Raw genomic sequence first — 17,966 nt, 5'->3', positions numbered from 1 at the left:
ACTTCCCGAGATTCTTACCGCGGAAGGGGGGTGCCGGCGCAGTTTACAGGTCCCACGTGGGCCAATAGATAAGAGATGACGTCACGGCTTCCTGTTGGCCCACGGGACATTTAAGCCGCCATTTTCATAGCCCCGTCTCAGCTGCTACCGGCACCCCCTTCTGACATGTGTCTCGGGAAGCAGGGGGTTCCCGGAGCAGAAATGAACGCGGTTGAGCTCTGGAGACCCCCTGCTTCAAACCTATTCTTTAAAACGCCAGGACTGCAGCTTTAAAGGCATACTACACGTTAAAGATGTAACTCAAAGTGGTTTTCTTGTTCGTTAAAAATAACAATTACAAAAAAAAAAGTCCCAAGTATCATACAATAAATTACATGTACAGTATGTAACATCCAACTCTCCCCAGATGACTGGTAGGCGCATTGTAACTAAATGGTCTAGCAGCGTGGATGCGTCTAAGGAGGCGTCCATGCTGGCGAAATCACATTGCCTTAAGGCATTGACCGCGCGAGCGCGAGGAATCAGTTCAATCTGACTCCTTGGCGCGACGGGGCAGGTCACGTGAACGGTTCGCCCAATGAGGGTGAACAAGCTCCGTGACGTCAGACACGCCACCCCCCCACGGCGCGTCTACCCGCTCCCGCTTAACGCGGGTGACGTCACTCACGCGGTCGCCTGCTGCATGGACGCAGCCCAACGGGGGAAGCACGTCTCTGCTAGAGAAACTCCTTCTGAAACTCAAACTTGACATTGTAATAACACGGTTTTAACACACCCGCCCTGGCTGTTACCCTGTGCATCGCCGGCCCATCTGGCAGCGAGGGGGTTAAGGTGTGCGTCTCCTGTGTCTTATCTCCTAGATAAGCAGATGGCTCCTGGCTGCTGTCACTGTAATAAAGCCAATCCAGTGCATTGATTTAGTTTCATTGTACAAAGCCTAAATTGGGGGATGCGGCTGGGAGGGAGTGGGGTCCCCACCCCCCCTGTTAAATGTTTAATGTCAAAACATTCTGTATCCTGTATCATGAGATATATATATATATATATATATATATATATATATATATATCTCTGCAGAATCGTGATATAATCACGGGTTGACATTTTAATATTGACCAGCCCCCACTCCGACAGGTTCAGCCCTACTCCCACAAATGACCGTCAATGATTTTATTCAGTGTACAGAGCCGGAAATAACAGAGGGCTAATCGGATATAATTACTTTTATTGTGACGGTTTCTCCTAGGAGCAAAGTGAACTTGGGGAGGTGGTGCGTTTTAACCCTTCCTGTGCTGGAATGATGATCACGTGGTGGTGGGGGGTGGGGGGGGGAGGGAGACTAGTCTTGTGGTCCCTTTCTGTTCCTTAAATGCCCTAAATTGTGTTTTTACCTTACGGGTTCATGGTCCGTGTGTGTGTGTGTCTTTACTGTTACTGTTCACACCAGGCTACCTGTTTCTACCTCATCTTATTTCCAACCACTTCTCAACACCCGTTGTAACCAGAGATCCCTCTGACATACACTGCATATAATATTGTGTTTCTGCCGTACCTGATGAAGGACCCCGAGAGGCCGAGAGGTGGGAAAGCTTGTAACATATCAACTACTTGTTGGTGCAATCAAAGGTCTCATACCCCCTCCTCCCTCTCCCTCCTGTGTTACTACATATAATATATATATATATATATGCTCAAAATATTGATTAGTATAGCAATGTTTTGGCCCCCAACAGGAGCGAATAGATATAGATGTAACCGTCCTCGCCCGACTTCTAGGGACATTATCGGTGTGTTATGGCTACTTTGCATGGGTTACCGTGACTCAGGGGCTGGATTCAGGCGGCTGAGCGATGAGGTTACAAGGTTGTAGAATAATGGAACTTTTGCAGTACAACCGTCATGTATTCGTGTCCCCACGGACAGGGACCGCTCATACACATTAACGATGTACTGTACTTTATAATGGAGACATGAATACAGCTCTTCTATCAGTGACACTCTTAACGCTCACATGAAGGTACTTTGACTTAGTTGCTCTGAGTAAGTGTGGGAGCCTGACCGCCTTGTTGCTTTGGAACCATCCTTTGTATTAATCCGATTACTCTGGGCCCCTACGGGAATCCTGGTGGATCTTTCTCACTTGACCCAATACCTGTTGCCTGTTTGGGAACTGCCACTTCCATACGGATTTGTGAGGAATATTAGCGCTGATCTGCCAGCACCCGATCTCTATGGCGTGCCGTATTCCTATTCACTAATTATTCTGGATTCCATTCCTTCAGGGATCCAAACTTAACGGGTACTTTTCTTATCTACAACATAATAAACAGGAGGGCTTGGTCTATGCTATTACTTTATAAACTACTCTCCCCGAGGCTCCTCTCCTCTTGTCCTCCTGGAACCTAGCCTTCTAGAATAGTTTCTCCCCCTTAAATACCTATGCATGATGCCTGGATCCCGATAGCTGGGTGGGGACCAGCATACAACAGCCATGTTAGTAATCCTTTACGAGGAGAGTTACATACACGCACACACATTGTACTTTTTAAGTAGATATTTTGATTGTTTTCTAGATTTTGCACACTTTGGAATGCATAATGTCCCTGCCTTTCTAAGGCCTCGTTTTGTGGATGCTCGCGTGCGCAACTGCGTGACGTCACGCACGAAACATGCACTGCAGGCACCGGGAGGCAACAGGTAGGCACGGCCATGAAGTCACGTGAGCTGTTCGCCCTCATTGGCTGAACCGCTCACGTGACGCGGCCGTCGCCCGGAAAAATCTGTTTCAAATGTGCGCGCTCAATTGACATTACTTTTGTTTTGGCGCCATGCAGCATCGTGCACATGTGTGCCACCATTACAATCACAGCCTAACCGATAAACTGCCCCTTTAAATGAAATGCTCCAGCGCTAAAAAAACAGATGTTGCTATTTGAAGAAGGCAAATTCTTTCTGTCTGGCCTAGGGGACAATAGGAATGGGTTTATTGTCACATTGTTTCCACGCTGATGCATTTCAATTCTGCAGCTCATTCCTGGGACAGAGGTGGGGGGAGGAATGTAACCCCTTAGGGGTGTGAGCCCCGTTCCCATTTATAGGGGGGCCTGCAAAAGTATAGATGTTATATGGCTGGGTTCATTCACTGTATCACGTCCGCTATACGCTGCTACAGTAACTCTGACCTTTTAAAATACTTTGTTACTCACCGCAAAATATATTACTCTGGAACAAAAAGTTCTGTAACCACTTTAATCCCCTTTATCTCATAATCCAAGAAGTGTTTAATATCTGTTTGACCCCAAACCCTAGTTCTAAACGGCTGCTCTCAAATAGTATACAAGATGTAGATTTTGTGGTGGGGGGGGGGGCTATTTAAATGATTATATTTGAGGAGGAAATGGAGTAATGCTCATCTCATTCTCTGTTCTCCCCTCCTGTATTTATCTGATTTCCCTCTCATGTCTTCCCCCCCCCCTCTTCTCTCACACATGCCATTCTCTTTATTTAATCCCCCATATATTTTCCCCAGTCATCCTCTCTCTAACAATCTGAGGTTTCTTTTCACAGCTTCTTTTTCTCTTTTCCTTCCCCTTTCCCCCCTCATTTCTCTCTCTATATTCTCCCCTCATGTCGCTCTCTTCTCTCTCTCTATCTTTGCTCTCTCTTTGCGTTCTCTCTCTGCTCTCTCTTTTCTCTCTCTCTCTCTCGTCTTTCTTTTCCCTCTTATGTATTTCTCTCTTGTACTTAATTTCTCTTTGTGTTCCTTCCTGTATCCTTTCCTTTTCATGTCTGTTTTTACCCCTGTGATTTAACCCTTCCCCTCCCTCTCACCTTTCCCAGCCTGTCTCTCAGGCTGCAGCTCCAGCCCCGCCCACTGACCGAGCCCCCGCCCCTTCCCCTCCCTCTCACCTTTCCCAGCCTGTCTCTCAGGCTGCAGTCCCAGCCCCACCCACTGACCGAGCCCCGCCCCTTCCCCTCCCTCTCACCTTTCCCAGCCTCCGCCCCTTCCCTCCCTCTCACCTTTCCCAGCCTGTCTCTCAGGCTGCAGCTCCAGCCCCGCCCACTGACCGAGCCCCCGCCCCTTCCCTCCCTCTCACCTTTCCCAGCCTGTCTCTCAGGCTGCAGATCCTGTCCCACGCTGCTCTACTTGAAGCCCCGCCCCCTGACCTAGGCCCCGCCTACCTATGGAGGCTCTGCACAGGAAGGGGTTTCCCCTCTATTCTTCTTGCTGCATTTCAGGGCCCTGACCTAGGCCCCACCCTGTGATCTAGGCCCCGCCCAACTGTGGAGGCTCTGCAGAGGAAGAGATTTCCCTCTGTGCTTCCTTCTGTATCTCAGGCCCGGCCTACCTGCATAGGAAGGGATTTCCCTCTGTCCTTCCTTCTGTATCTCAGGCCCGGCCTACCTGCATAGGAAGGGATTTCCCTCTGTGCTTCCTTCTGTATCTCAGGCCCCGCCTACCTGCAGAGGAAGGGATTTCCCTCTGTGCTTCCTTCTGTATCTCAGGCCCCGCCTACCTGCAGAGGAAGGGATTTCCCCTCTGTGCTTCCTTCTGTATCTCAGGCCCCGCCTACCTGCATAGGAAGGGATTTCCCCTCTGTGCTTCCTTCTGTATCTCAGGCCCGGCCTACCTGCAGAGGAAGGGATTTCCCTCTGTCCTTCCTTCTGTATCTCAGGCCCCGCCTACCTGCACAGGAAGGGATTTCCCTCTGTCCTTCCTTCTGTATCTCAGGCCCGGCCTACCTGCATAGGAAGGGATTTCCCTCTGTGCTTCCTTCTGTATCTCAGGCCCGGCCTACCTGCATAGGAAGGGATTTCCCTCTGTGCTTCCTTCTGTATCTCAGGCCCGGCCTACCTGCATAGGAAGGGATTTCCCCTCTGTCCTTCCTTCTGTATCTCAGGCCCGGCCTACCTGCACAGGAAGGGATTTCCCCTCTGTGCTTCCTTCTGTATCTCAGGCCCCGCCTACCTGCAGAGGAAGGGATTTCCCTCTGTGCTTCCTTCTGCATCTCAGGCCCCGCCTACCTGCAGAGGAAGGGATTTCCCTCTGTGCTTCCTTCTGTATCTCAGGCCCCGCCTACCTGCACAGGAAGGGATTTCCCTCTGTCCTTCCTTCTGTATCTCAGGCCCCGCCTACCTGCAGAGGAAGGGATTTCCCCTCTGTGCTTCCTTCTGTATCTCAGGCCCCGCCTACCTGCAGAGGAAGGGATTTCCCTCTCTCCTTCCTTCTGCATCTCAGGCCCCGCCTACCTGCAGAGGAAGGGATTTCCCTCTGTGCTTCCTTCTGCATCTCAGGCCCCGCCTACCTGCAGAGGAAGGGATTTCCCTCTGTGCTTCCTTCTGTATCTCAGGCCCGGCCTACCTGCACAGGAAGGGATTTCCCTCTCTCCTTCCTTCTGCATCTCAGGCCCCGCCTACCTGCACAGGAAGGGATTTCCCTCTGTGCTTCCTTCTGCATCTCAGGCCCCGCCTACCTGCACAGGAAGGGATTTCCCCTCTGTGCTTCCTTCTGCATCTCAGGCCCCGCCTACCTGCAGAGGAAGGGATTTCCCTGTCCTTCCTTCTGTATCTCAGGCCCCGCCTACCTGCAGAGGAAGGGATTTCCCTCTGTCCTTCCTTCTGTATCTCAGGCCCCGCCTACCTGCAGAGGAAGGGATTTCCCCTCTGTGCTTCCTTCTGTATCTCAGGCCCCGCCTACCTGCACAGGAAGGGATTTCCCCTCTGTGCTTCCTTCTGTATCTCAGGCCCCGCCTACCTGCAGAGGAAGGGATTTCCCTCTGTGCTTCCTGCTGCATCTCCCGCAATTTGCTGCCGACAAGGGGGAGGGGGGGAAGGAGAGTGCGGCTCCTCAGACTGTCGCTAACAGAGCTGTGTGACCGATCCCAGGCCGTGTCGTGTCCTGAGCTTGTGGGGGGAACACGCGCTTAATAAGGCCCCAAACTGCCCCTCAGTGTGTGCAGGCAGCATGGGGGGTATAGCTGTCACTCACTGCGGGAGCTTCCAAAGTCACGTCCCACAATGCCTTGCTGCTGTGGATGCAAAGCATTGTGGGGAACGACTTTGGAAGCTCCTGCTGTAATTGACGGGTATACCCCTCACCCACGCTAAGGTGCAGCTTGGGGCCTTACTAAGTGCGCAGTTCCCACACAGGCTCAGGGAAGCCGCCATTACATATATATATATATATTTTCGACCAACCAGTCGAGACACCTCACAAACCCCGAGGGGTTACCGGACCCCCTGTTGGGAATCGCTGGCCTTGTGATTTGAGTAGACCAAATCACGCCACAGGTGTTTTGAAGTTAAAAAAAAAATGCAATTGAAAAAGTGTGACTGTGAGATGGAGATGCGGCAGAAATTCCTTCATTCCACTTTAGGGAAATGCAGTGGCGGACATATTTAAAAAGCCCCACAACAACAACAACAACAAATCTTGGCAATTTGGAGGATTGGACAGTGACGTCGTCATTGAAATTCAACCGATTAATGGGGTTCGTTTGGCGCTTTAGTGTCGGGAAAGGAAATGTAGGCATGTATTATTTGTCATCATAATTAGATTGTAAGCTCCTCGGAGCAGGGACTCCTCTTCCTTAATGTTACTTTTATGTCTGAAGCACTTATTCCCATGACCTGTTATTTATATTATTTGTTATTTATATGATTACCACGTGTATTACTACTGTGAAGCGCTATGTACATTTATGGCGCTATATAAATAAAGACATACAATACAATTATAAATCCTGTGCCCAGGACATACCTGAAAACGAGAGGTAACTCTCAATGTATTATTTCCTGGTAACACATTGTATAAATAAATGAATGTTAGTGGGACGTGTGCATGTGATCTAAAGGTACGAACGAAGGCGTAAAATGTGTCCCAATAACCATTACTCTATTTACTTCCGAGTACGCCTTAAACGGCAACACTTTTCCGGGTTGAAGGGTCATACGCTGATATTATTTCGGGGTTAAGCTTGGTCTCGGAGCAACTGGGCTTTAAATGTCTATGCCGATGAATAAAAAGAACCTTGCGTATTGGCGTTGCTGGTGGCCATTTTATTCTCCCGGTCGTACAGGAGGGATGTATGTATATATATATATATATATATATATATATATATATATATATATATATATATATGTGTGTTCGACAAACCTATACATTTGCTCGCCCCGGGCGAGTGGATTTAACCCCCGGGCGAGTAAATATTGGCCCAAGCAGCACACGTTTGGTACTAGGTGGCGAGTAGATTTTTTTTGTGTGGCGAGTAGATTTTTTGGTGATTTGTCAACCACCATATATATATATAACCCGCGATCCGTTACAACGCGAATCCGCTTATAACGCGATGCAAGCGTCGCTCCCAATTTTTGTATTTATGAATACTTTACAACACGATTATTGGTGTCTTAAACACTTTATTGTACAACGCATACAATTGTACATTATTTCTAACGCGATCCGCTTATAACGCGATGTGATTCTTTGGACCCCAAGCAAAGCGTTATAAGGGGGTTGAGCTGTGTATATATATATATACATATATACATTTTTTTTTTAATGTAAGAACAAAAGAAAACATTTTTAGAAAGTTAGAGAATAATCAAAAAATAACAGAAAAAATGGAATATTAAAAAACATTTGAAAATACTTTAAGAATAAAAATGAAAAAAAACGGGGAGGGAAATACAAAATATTTGTTTATTTTCTAGAAAAACAAACTAAAAAAAACTTCTCGAACTGAACCCAGAATTGATTGTTCCAAAGAGCAGTGACGTGGACGTGCCGGGGGGGGGGTCCGTGGCCAAGGTGGTGCCACGACCCTCTGGTTCATAAAGGGTGAAGTTAGGTGTCCGCCACAATAAGCGACTTAACGCTCCTTGGTGGATCTGTGCCTAGGTGCGTCTGCAAAAAAAGTCGCCATATTTAAAATAACGGGCCACGTACAGAATTGATCGGAGCAGAGAAGTCCCATGTGGCAGGAAAGAGACGCAGGCTGAGGCGTGTCGCCATTCCACAACATATTGAATTTGTCAACGCTGCCGTCCCCAATCCCGACACCCATGTGCCAATAAAACAGGCCGCGTCAGGTTGTTTTTTCTCTCTCCCTCTTCAGCGGTCCTTAACCGTAAAAAGGAGGCTCGCTTGTGTAAATTGGCAGGGAGGGGAAATCGTTAAACTTCTCCAGTCTTTCCTTCCTCCCCTGGCAAGCTGCCTCCTGCGTTCTCTGTGGGATGCCGTGACTTTATGATTATATTTCACATAAGTAAGTCTTATTGAATAAATAATACCCTTATGTATTTTTAATCGAGGCCAGGCCAGTGCGCCCAGTCGGTGGAATTAAAAGGTTATGCATCTTGAGGTGAACCGGGCGGTTTGTTAAGCGAAGGACGGCGTGTTGCATCGCCGGCTGGGCCCCGAAGGGGGAATTGCGCCTCTATGACCTGTTGTTTAGGCAGTGAAAATATGCAGCAAACCTCTATGACCATTATTATGGACAACAAAAGTATAAAACATAGGAGTGTGTTTCCTATCGAAGTTGATCTCCACATTCGAAGTAGGCGAATGTTCCCCTAGAAATCCTGGCAGGTTGGGATAGGACAACATGGCCGGTAGAGTCAGACGAAGCTTTAGTTGTGATGTCACTGCCCTCACTTGGGCGGAAGGACTTGAAGTAAAAAAAAAAGTGTGAGACAAGCAAGGGATTCTGGGAGGGGAAATGACAACCGCATTGTCTCGCTTATACAGTGGCAATCATTAAAACTACAATTGTTTTATAAATGTAGTAGATTTGATTTTATTTTTTTTAGGGGATACATTTCAGTTACTGTTTATAGTTGGCCAATATTTGTTCAGCTCAAAGTTAATTTTGGGTGGGTTTGCTATCTATATTTACAGCACCTCCAACACTGGTTACATGAAAATAAGGTACTCCTTTTGTTCTTCTGTCTGTGGGACACAGGAGCTTACAAGCAAGTGATCCCTTATAAAAGCCCCTTTACACTGAATGGGTTTTCTATGCAAAGATTGTTTCACCAATAAAATATAGTAATTCTGGATTTTATTTATCAAATCATCCATTGGTCTTCACAGTGATGTAGTTAGTCGAAGGTTCGGATTTTCAACCAATGGGCTCTTACGCACAGGAAGAAATAGGTACAGCTTGTTTTATTAGGTACAGGACTGTAGTAGGTACGTTACCTGCTAAATAGGGACAGATGGAGTGGATGGCAAGATATATTTATTATCGGTGGTCTAAGGGCCGTGCTCAGTATGCTATGGAGACCATTCCCAGTGCTGGAGAACAGTTTTAGGTGCATTAAAAAAAAATAGGGACTCAAATCTTCTCCTGCACTGGGTAGCGGCATTCAATGTTTAACAAGGTCCCACATTCCAGATACGGTACAGTAGATACCATCTGTAAATTTACTATTTTTTTCTCTCTTTATTTTACTTTCTGCAGTTGTCTCTCTGCTCGTAATTAAATGAACAAAAATGAACTGCTAATTAAAAAAATATATATATATATATATATATATATATATATTTAATTAATCCTTAATGTCTGCCGGTTTTGTAAACATTCAACAGATTTATTTTACTGGGGGCTCAAAAAAAAAGTGTGTAGAGTCATCCACATACAATGGATTCCCTGGCCCTGGAGAGCTTACACTTGAAGTATGCGTTGCAGATCCCTCTGGCAGAGGAAGGGTTAATGGCAATGCCCGGAAGAATGACCAGATTATTTTTCGGCCTTCCTAGGGGAAAAAAAAAACAAAACCAATATATATGAAGGGAAAAAAAATGAAAACCTTCAAAACTCTTATCTGGCAATTTATAAGCGCAAGGACTTTGTGACTTTAATTAAACAAAAGTGGATAGGCCACGTTTTCCAGTGATGGAATGAACTGGCATACCGCGTGACATCACACGCTGATAAGACACGGTCTTATCTGGCAGCGGGACCTTCACAAGGCCCTACTTACAGATAATCCATGCCCGGCTGTCAGTACCTTTCATGGTGGCCCAGAGGGGTCACAGAGAGGGCGTCCTGACCTCCTCGGGGCCTCCCCCCTCCGAGGATATGTTGGCAGACTGTGATTGGCTGCCTATGTAGTTGGGCAGAAACACCTGCACCTGGGGAGCACGAGTCAGGCTAGCAACAGCAGCTGATTGGCTGTCGTTTTGGCGGGATTTTAAGCCTGAGGAGAATAAATGCAGGTTCATTTTGAGGGCGCCACTCGCCTTTTCTCATGTGGTAGCAGCCACATATCCGCTGCATCCACATCCAACAGCAATGCACAAAAGTCATCACAAGATTATTATTTTCGGGCCGTCCCTTCATGAGGGATCTTGTGGGTCACAGAGCAGCTTCGCGGATTTGGATAGTGGAAGTGATGGTTTCAGTTCGATCTTAGTCAGGGGGGGATATGTTCACCAGGAGCGGCGGAGGGACTCATCCCGGCCGCAGCGCAAATTCAGCCTCAGCCCACGACAGTCACGTGCTCCAATCGGGAGCCGATGCACTTCGAAATAAGGAGACCTGCTTCTCCCGCGGAGCGCGGCGTGGAAGCAGAGAGGCGGCATCAACGACAGCCCGTCGTCGCAAGTGGAGGAACCAACCAATCGTGGAGTAACGGCTGCCGCGGTACCACGGCCGCCATCGCGCCTCTTTGGAATAAGTCATGAATAGGGATTAGGACATAGATGAGTATCTGGGACGCAGAACTCTGGAGGGCAACAGCCTCAATGTATGGGTCAATTGCCTATATTAGAAGAAGCATCGGCTGCAGTAATATACAGATGTAGTAAGACTTAGGCCTTGGACATAGTACAGGCGCGTGCCGCCTCCACAACTATGGCCGCAACCTTACTGTCCTTGGAGCAGCGGACGACCAAGCAAAAGTCTGCGGTGCCATGGACAGTGTCTGCAGCGATGGGGTTGGGGGGGTCCATGCCTCTGAACGGGACCTCCCGCACCCGTTAATCATTCGGTACCATGACCGCCCTTGGCTGCAGCACCGAAGGCACTTCGGCTCGGTACGTCTGTCGATACAATGCAGCAGGTGCTGCAGTCCCTTTTATATCCATTGTTTAAATACATTATCTGAGACTGGGGTTACAAGTGAGATCCCACATTATTGAAAGCATGGCGCCCAGAGCAGGTTGGTACGGGTGGGGGGGGAGGGGGCACACCTCGGCTCGCTGGTGTTCCAGAGAAGCAGGGTGTAAGCTGGGGTCCCGTCAGTGTAAAGAGAACTTTATTTAAAGATACACTGTGCTGCATCAACCCATTTTGGGTTTAAATGTATTATTATTTTTTTAAACTCAATAAAACTGCAATGAGATTATATTGACATGCTGTCCTGGCTGCCTCTGGGGAAAGTGATGAGGCTGGAAAGACATGGCAGAGAATAAATACCCCCTATGTCTTTTAGAATTGGCTGCAAGCCTTCTGTGATTCTCGCCTGTGTCATTCCCACAGAATAAACGTGACCCTTCCCAGACCAGTGGAGAGAGGAGTGACCAAGGTGACGGCTGAGAGCGACCTGGAACAAAATGCTGCCGCCATGGTTAGAAATAGCGAGCTCAAAACCCCAGTCCCACAGTATTATATATGTAATAGCGCCAAGTGAAGAGCTACTGGGAAAGTGACCTTAAATACGAAGGAGCCCCGAAGCACAGCCAACGTGACCAATTATTTAGTTCATGTCTATCTTTTCTTCACTGAAGTATGGGTCATTTAGTTCAGGGGTGTTCGACTCGCCGTCCTCGAGACCCCCCCCCCCCCAACAGGTCAGGATGTCCCTTCTTCAGCACAGGTGGCTCAATCAGTGGCTCAGTCGAAGGAACCACCTGTGCTGAAGCAGGGATCTCCTTACAACCTGACCTGTTGAGGACTGGAGTTGAGCACCCGCTGATGCAGTTCAATCTCTTGTCCAAAACATGTCGAGCTGCCACCACGTCGAGGCTCCTACGCTACCCACGTTATACGGTGTCCTGTGCATTACCTGCAAAACGAGGACACAGAAAAAAGTGGCGTGACATGTGTGGGGTTGGAGTTTAGAAGTGCTACTGTATGTGTGGGGAGTGCAGTTAACGCTGGTTAAAAAACCAAAGGGCGCTGGGAAATACTGTAAAAAAAAAAAAAGAAGAAATATACTTTCCAAGATTATCACCGCGAGGAAGGTTACCGCCACCTTTCTCCGGGGGGGAAGAAATCTCTTGATAACCACCGCAATGACCTGTGTGTACGTGGACCTGCTGATTAACCCTCTCAGTGCAGGAAGGGTCGTGCCTTCTCTGTGGCCACGGACCCTCCAGCACTTTCGCATTGCGTGGCCGCTCTATAGTTTTCTGTAGCGCCCCTCGGGCCAGGGGTGACGGAGAGTGGACGGGGTGCAGTATGGTACCCGTACAGCCCCTAAACAAAATCCAGCAGAGGTCAATGGCGGTGTACGTCATTAAGGACCCCCGGGTGTAAGTCGTTAGGAACGCTGAAGGGGTTAAATAGGGGTGGGATGGGGAAGCATAAACTAAGAGGGGTCACATGCCAACCAACAATTTACAATTAGACATACTCAATCTTAGCATGGTTAGAAATATAACCGCAGCAGAAAGTGAGCGACGTTGCTGAGGGACAGTTTTAAAGAGGCAATCCAAACCGGGTTTTTTAACATAGGATTGAAGCATGTGGTCTTCTGAGCTGAACCCCATTTATTTCAGCTCCAGGGACCCCCTGGTTTCCGAGATACTTACCTCCGTATGGGGTGCCAGTAGCCGCTCGGCTAGCTGGAGGTCACGTAATGGCGGAGTTTCAAAGCTCCCGCGCCCTGCGGGCCAATAGGAAGCCGTGACATCATCAGGTTCAGCTTCGTATGGGCCCACGTGAAGGGGGAGCTTTAAGCTTTGCTGAGATACCGGCACCCCCCTTTTGGAGGTAAATACCTCAGGAAACAGGTGGTCCCCAGACCTGAAATGAATGGGATTCAGCTCCGGAGACGCCCTGCTTCAAACCTACGTTAATTTTTTTTTTTTTTAAATTAAAAAAAATATGCATGAATTTCTCCTGTAATGAAGGATTTTTTTTTTTTAATTACATTTTCGCGGCAGCATGAGGGTATTTGGGTTGATAATTTTAAGTCCATGTGAGATAAAGCATTTTGGTCAGCGAAAAGCTGGACAAGGAAATACAGCTGGGAAAGACGGAGGCCCCAATCTCGTCGCCACCTTTTGTTTGTTTTTTAATAATTTCAGGATTTCCCCTTTGAGCCGGGCACCTTTAAAAAGTTTTGGGTTGAATGTAATGTATACTGTATTCTGTATCACTTGTTTGGAAAAATACAATAAAATCTAAGTTACAAAAAAAAAAAAAAGATTTGGGAATTCACCATCTCATTCACCACCCCTCTTTTCCTTTAAGATCCCCGGTAAATGACGATATTGCTAAAACCTTGTGCATGACATCGTCTTTTGGTAATTCACTTGAACTGGTGAGGGAGGTTCCCTTATTCGCTAACAACGATATTGAAGTTGCTCTTCGGTTATTGCCGATATAGACCCAGCTTGGTTTCACCCACGGCAGGTCACTTCCACCAGTTCTCCAAAGGGGGCCAGATTAAAAAAAAAACATTTAGGAGTAGAAGGGCCACAAGGGGATTTGTAATGTCATTTCTGATGCATTTTAAAAATGCGAACATTATAATACTTCAACATTTTACAAGCAGTCGTAGTAAGCAAACAGAGCACAGCCTGATGATATCCAGGGTAGGAAGAGAATGAGAAAAAAATCTCTTTGATAAAGTGCTTTTTGCATGAAACGCGTAGGTGCGTTCATGAAGCCCTTGTTATGGCATTAGCTTGCAATTAAATTAATCTGTTTATTTTGGAGTGTGCCTGGGATTTTTTCTCATTCTCTTCCTACCCTGGATGTCATCAAGCTGTGCTTTGTTTGCCTACTACGACTGCGGATTCCTTACCTATGGATGCACGCTGCGGATACAGTGGACGTGCCTCCAAGGTACACAGGTAACGGGCCACAGTGCGCTTTCACTTATCCTGTGTATACCGGATATTTCTCCTTATCTTATACTGTCTGGGTGTATATTTGTGTACCGTCAGTTGTGGTTGTCAAGTGGACATCACTAGGTGCAGACCCATTTCAGTCACTTACAATAATCATTTGTGGACGTCGCACGAGTATCTGGACATTTATTACTTCATATATGTATTTACATAAACCACACCGGACTGTCTGAGCACCACGTCCTATCGCTCAACTGTAACATTTTACAAGCGTTTGTACCATGTATATTTACATTACCTTAACCTACGAGGGAGTTTTAGGCCGCGCGTATTGTGCCCAGCGACGGCGACGCAACGGATGACGTCAACCGTCGCCACCCGCGGAAATTATAATTTAACTTTCGGCGACGTCGCTGGCGACAGGGTGATTGATTGGTTCAGAGACTGTCACATGTGGCGACAGTCTCTGAAAAATCAAATTTAACACGCTACCAAAAAAATGTCTGCGATGTCTCTCTGTTGCCGTCACGCTTACTATAAGCTCTGGCGATGGAGCGGGCACTATAAGCGCAGCCGTAGTGTAAAAAACTGTACATTGCTCTGGCTAAGGTTATAAGGCATCTGAGCGTCTGCGGGCTGCATTTGGTACACAGGTCACCAGTAAAGAACCCTGATCTATGGGGGTGCCAGTTGGAGGGTAGTTGTTATTTTGACAAGTACCATCCCATGGGGTGCTCAATTTTGCATGCATATCTGACACTTTTGATATCTTTTTTTTTAGAATGGGTACTTAAAATGGAAGCAGGTTGTAATTTTGTCGTTGATTATTTGGATACGTTTTCTTGTTGGTTGGCCCTGACGGGAGTGACATTTGTAACAGGTTGGGGTGGATAATGAGTTTGCATTTCCAGGTAAGACAAGGGGGTCAAGTTGGGGTAATTTGTTTCCTAGGAATGTAACCCCTTAAGTGCCTAGGTGGGGCACTGCAACCCCAGAGTGACATGACTCCGGCACAGAGCGGTCACATGACAGCTTTTGAACGCAGTCACGTGATCGCAGCGGGCCCTTAACGCGGAAACGTAAGAGTAGTCCTCGCCTACCGGTTTCCCTTCACTGCAGAACGCGTTGCGCGCTCCGCAGAGGGGAAAAAAAAGCTTTCCCCTGGGCACAATGTCGCCATGGGCCCCCTGGCGTGCCACACCCCATCACGTAGTGACTACATCTTGGAGCACCCAAAGGGTTAAACACAGAACAGATGGTTTTCAGAATAGCTGGCAAACGAATGATACAAATTGCAGTACTTGGTCACAACTGTCTGTCAAAAACCCGGAGCGTTAAGCAGCACTTTGGTTTTGCGGGCAGGTTTATGAGAATGGGGTGGGTTTTTCTAAGAGAATTTCGGGTAGAGTGCATCCGTATCCATGTTAGGCATTAACGGGGAGATAAAAGAGTAGAGATGGGCAACATTTTTTTGCCGGATTTGGATCCGCAGCGGATCGGCGATTCCTTTGGTCCCTGGATTTCTGCGGATCAATCTCAAAAAGTGGAGGTTCGCGTTTTTTGCGGCTTTTAAAATTATTATTACCAATACACTCCTCCGATTCCACAACCTGTGGATGGATTGTATCCAATGGTGGATTTTGATGACCAAATCCATCTGATGATTTTACATCGCCAAACGGATTTTTTTTTGGGGGGGGGGGGGGAAAGCGAGAAAATCTGGGAAACGGATTGGGGCAGATTCACCCATCTCTAAAAAAAAGAGAGAATTTTGGGGGTATTTTTACAAGGGGTGTTCGGCCTGGAGGGGAAAAGACACAAAATAATTTTGTTTTGGAATTCTTCACGGACGCTTCGGGATCAGTAGATTTTGGAGGCAGTTCTAGAAGGGGGAGCGTTACAAGGACAAGTGGCTGGAATTATGGTCAGATTCGCGACCGGACCTGGACTTTTTTTTGTAATAGGGTGGGCATTAAAATCTAGGGGCAAGCGCTTAGGAACAGGAGTGTTTTTTTCTTTCGGACAGTTGATATGAGCGTTGTCTATTATTAATAAGATGTCAGCGGGCTGCCTCCCAGCGATAATGCTGCTGCTTCACTTCGTTTGGAAATGTCTGCAGCACAATATCTCTGCTCTCCAGCTGGTTCTGGATGCGGCGGAGAAAGGTCTCACTTACCCCGAACAACTGTGGGTGGTGATTGCCAAGCGAGGGGTGAACCTCTGATAAATTGTGTCCTCGGATACATAGTCTTCATATAGTACAGTGTGGAAGGAATGAGACACTTCTAGACTACAGTTCGGAGGACTTCTAAATATGGAAGATTTCATCAGAATAATGTCCTTTATTTTGCATGTTGGACTAATACGTATGTCAGGTTTGGGCCTAGAGAGGCGTTTATCGGGGGATATCATTTTCGCAACTATACAGGAAAATGGATGTCAAGAGAGTTACTCATTTAACCGGTTGTGAAGTGGGTTTAAGAAATGCAAGTGTACAGGGGATAATTGCTCCCCGATAACTCCCCAGAGTCTTCTGGTTCCATTGTTACCCGTGGGTCATTGTTTTACCAGATTTTGTCGGCATTTCTTTTTTTTCAGGGGTCTTTACTCGGGCCTTCTTAGTGCTCTGCGCATAAGTGAATTAGTACCGAAAAACAAACAGCTCTTGAGAGGTTTATTATTTGAATATCAGTTTGTAGTCGGAGATCCACGTTGGATCAGTGGGGATGGGGGCGCTTGGATAACATTTTATTCCATTACCAATGCCAGCAATTGCCCAGTAGGGACGTTATTGGTGTGTTTGCAGGTTAGGCTATATGAGGGCGTAGTCTTTATTCATCGAGATGGAACCGCTGTTTCAAGGTCCCAGTTGTTTGGCCGTTCTTCATAAGGACTTGAGGAAACTGGGTTTAAATTTGGTTGATTTAAATCTCATTCTTTTTGCGTGGGAGCAGGACCGGAAGCAGCCTGGTTGGGACAAGAACTGATCAAGAGAATAGGGAGGTGGGAATATAGCTGCTACAAGTATGAAGTTCTCCATCCTCATCTAGTTGTTAATATTTATGGTTTTTTTTTAATGTAATTTTAGCTTCTAGGTTCTAGTCTGGTTCAGTGTGGATTATTGTCCACTTCTTTGTGCTTTGGACCCCAAAGGAGCATCATAGCGCCCAAATGTACCTCAGCTGGGTTTACCTACGGAACTTAAGGTTCGTTGGTTTGGTCAGAGGAGTCTTCAATGGAATAAAGCTTTTCCAGAGTTACTAGGGTGTAAAGCCTTGTATGGGTTTCCTGGTAGTCGTGTTCCATGCAGAGGGCAACGGTTTCAGGGTTAAGAAAACTATTAACTAATTATCAGGATTACAGGGGATTTTACTCAGCTGGATGATGTATTTATCAATACGGCCCTTGTCTGATTGGAGGCGTCCCTAGGTTAAGTTGGGAAGGTAACTGGAATTCTCAGCCCTTAGAGCGTTGCCGTAAAAAGCTTAATAAGGCCTTGCCAGGCTTTTTTGGAAGCGTTGGAGATTGTGTCATCATGCATGTAGACTTCGAAGGTAGAAGGTAAAGGCCTGTACTTTACAGAGATGATGGGTGCATCTGTCCGAGCTATTGTTAGACAATGCAGGATGGCATTGAGAGAGCTTTGCGAGTATAGGGGTTGCATGGGTCCAGTTAAGGTTTAACATGAGTGTCGGACCCTTGCCAGGGTTTGTGGAACAAAAAAGGTGCACCGGTCCCCGATTTGAGGGCAGCATGGCCTTTTAGGCAGCTTTATGCTAGTCGGCTGCTAGGACTAGATAGGGTTCGAGGTAACCGTGGTTGTAAGGCAAGAGGGAGGGGATTTAGGTTTCAGGGGCTGGCAAGGTTCAGGTTTAATATATTATTATGGTTGTTACAACTGTCAAATGTTTTATGGTTTGCGTAATTATTAAATGCT

General features: G+C 47.1%; 1 protein-coding gene across 3 annotated transcripts in view; it reads left to right on the top strand.

Annotated features, from left to right (window-relative positions):
- FAM222A (family with sequence similarity 222 member A) overlaps positions 1–17,966 on the top strand; it is an 82,760-nt gene that overhangs the window by 14,120 nt on the left and 50,674 nt on the right. The window contains exons 1-2 of one of the 3 annotated variants that reach the window (XM_075568763.1): positions 9,829–11,044; positions 11,490–11,577. The exons of the other annotated variants lie outside the window; for them this stretch is intronic. The gene's annotated coding sequence lies outside the window, so the exon portion shown is untranslated. Of the gene's footprint in view, positions 1–9,828; positions 11,045–11,489; positions 11,578–17,966 lie in introns of those variants that run through there. 3 annotated transcript variants of the gene reach the window in all.

Source organism: Ascaphus truei, chromosome 13 (genome assembly GCF_040206685.1).
Source record: "Ascaphus truei isolate aAscTru1 chromosome 13, aAscTru1.hap1, whole genome shotgun sequence".
NCBI lineage: Eukaryota > Metazoa > Chordata > Amphibia > Anura > Ascaphidae > Ascaphus > Ascaphus truei.
This window is presented reverse-complemented; position numbering and strand designations above follow the sequence as displayed.